The following is a 2,603-nucleotide window of genomic DNA, read 5'->3' as shown; positions in this document are numbered from 1 at the left end:
ATGATACGGACTTCACCTCTTGTCTCAGTAGCCTTGTGAGGAAGGTGATATTGCTGTTCTGATTTCCTTGAAAGATTCAGACACCTTGACTTAGGGAGTGATAGGACTTGCTCAAAAGTATACGATGAGGCATGGTTCGAAGCAGAGATAAAGTGCAGGGCCTCTCCTTCAAAGCCTCTACTCTTCGCCTACTTCAGGTTTATTAGTAATATTTGCCATTCATTCATTCTGCCAACATTATTGAACATTTGTTTATGTCAGGCACCAGGGATTACTGAGACAACTAAAGCAGAGTTCTTAGGAGCTCAAATTCTGGTGAGGGAGCAAGATCAGTTAACTGGCAGTAAGGGACACTAAATTACTGAGATATTTAACAGTGCAGGGGTTGAAATAGGGAACTCCGAGGGCATGGAAGAGAGCTGTTTCAACTTGTTCTCAGGTCCTCAGGGAAGCCTTCTCGGAGGAAGTGGAAACGAGTGTGAAGTAAAAGGCAGTTGTCAATAAAAAGTTGATGACCTTTCTTGGGTGGTGGCGAGAACAGAGAGTGTGCCATGAAGCCCTTGGGCACACTGTGAGAGTACAGGGTGGTAGGGCCCTGCCTGCCTATCCTCAAATGCCATAGTCCCCCTCTATTACATGCAGATCTTTGCACCTAATCATGTTGTTGCCAAGTCCCACTGCTGGTACTTTGTGTCTCAGATGAATAAGCTGAAGAAGTCTTAAGGGGAAATTATCTACTGTGGACAGGTGTTCAAGAAATCCTCCTTGCGGGTGAATAACTTTGGCTCTTGACTGCGCTGTGACCACCCCCCCCCAGCAGCACCCAGAGCACTTACCAGGAGTACCGGGACCTGACAACTTCAAGTGCTATCACGTAGTGTTGCCAAGACATGGGTGCCTGGCACCGTGCCCAGGCCCACTTGATCCAGATCCTGAAGGTGGAGGAGATTTCAGCCAGCCAGTGCTGCTGACTGACTGGCAGTCGAACAGTTTGATGATTGCAAGATCAAGTTCCCACTGCCCCACCAGATCTTATATCACCAGCACAAGCCACGCTTCACCACCAAGAGACCCAACACCTTCTTTTAGTGCAGAGCCTCCCTGTCCTCAGGTCTGCCCAAATAAACTTCTTGGGGAAAACCAAAAAAAAAAAAATAATAATAAAAAATAAAAAAAAAATGCTGAGAGCTGCTCTTATGATAGAGGGAAGGCGGAGGAAGATATGCCTTTCTTTTCAAGGCCCTTTTAAAACACTTCAAATTCTTTTGAGTAAGCCCCCCAGAAAGTTTGATGTATGTATGTACATATGTTGCTTGGGATTCAAAAAGCCACATTCCCATATGTAAAAATGCAGTCTTGTTTTGTAGGATGTGGGCATAAGGAAGACAACAGGAATAGCAGGTTTGAAGAGGAAATTCATGAGTTCAGTTTTGGATGTGTTGAATTGAGATGTTTGTAGGAAGTTCAGGTGAAGGTACACAAGCATTTGGCTGAGGAGGGGTCATCGCAGTTCAAGAAAGAAACCAGACCGGAGATGTAAATTTAGGAGTTGTCATCATTCCGGAAGGCAGTGAAATCAGCATGCAAGCGGAGAGATGAGAAGGCCAAAGTTTGAATCCTGAAAAATATTAATGATTAAAGGACAAGCAGAGAGGAGTTACCCTCAAAGGAGATTAAGAAGGAGTCCCCAAAGAGGAAGGAAGAAAATAAAGGGAGTGTGGTGTCACAAAACCCTAGGGAACAGAACATTTCAAGAGGGAGGGCTTAATACAGCTAACATTGGTGTCAGGCATATAATTTTCGCTGACACATTCCATTGGATTTGGCATCAGGGAAGCACTGATAGCCTTTCTGAGAGCAATTTCAGTGGTGTGTGTGTCAGACTATCAACTGTAGGAGTGGGGGAGTGAATAGAAGGGTAGAATTGAAGATCACCTTTTATGAGTTGGCCTTTGAACAATGGCAGAGCACTTTTTCTGTTGGTTTCTCTGAAGAAAAGGAGAATTGTAGGAGAGTGGCTGGAGAGGGATGCAGTGTTGAGGGAGGAGATTTTAAGGTGGGAGAAGGCATTAGGATGCTGATTTGGTGTGTCTGGCATTAGGGAGGAGGCAACCAGTTGAGCAAGTCTCCAAGGTGGGGGTGGGGTGCTGGAGTCCAGGGCAGAGATGGATTAGCCTAAGCAAGAGAAGGAATCCTCTTCCTTTTTCATAGGGAGGACTGAAGAATGACTCAAGACTAGGGTGGATAGTAGGAATCAAGACCCCAGGATAATTTTCTGAGTGTTAACCATGTGCCAGCACTGTGCCATTCATATATGTGAAGGAACTGTTGTAATCCCCATTCTACAAGTGGGGAAAGGGAGGCTCAAAGAAGTACAGTTAATGTCCCAAAGCCACAGCTGGGATTTACAGGCAGTTTAGCTCCAGAGCCTGCTCTTTGACTACGTGATCTACTATACGAGGGAGGCAGGGCTAGTGGCTCAGGCAAGAATTAGGAAGCAAAAACAAACAAACAAACAAACAAAAAAACTCCAACAACCAAGCTTCAGGAAGTAGTGTCAGTAGGTCTGACTTGGGTTTCCTTTGTTGCACTGGTTTGTCCCT

General features: G+C 45.3%; 1 pseudogene; it reads left to right on the top strand.

The window, feature by feature from the left end:
- The first annotated feature begins 551 nt into the window (after nt 1-551).
- On the top strand, nt 552-1,960 carry LOC109490187 (annotated as a pseudogene).
- The last annotated feature ends 643 nt before the right edge of the window (nt 1,961-2,603 follow it).

Source organism: Ailuropoda melanoleuca, unplaced genomic scaffold (genome assembly GCF_002007445.2).
Source record: "Ailuropoda melanoleuca isolate Jingjing unplaced genomic scaffold, ASM200744v2 unplaced-scaffold8624, whole genome shotgun sequence".
NCBI classification, from domain to species: domain Eukaryota; kingdom Metazoa; phylum Chordata; class Mammalia; order Carnivora; family Ursidae; genus Ailuropoda; species Ailuropoda melanoleuca.
This window is presented reverse-complemented; position numbering and strand designations above follow the sequence as displayed.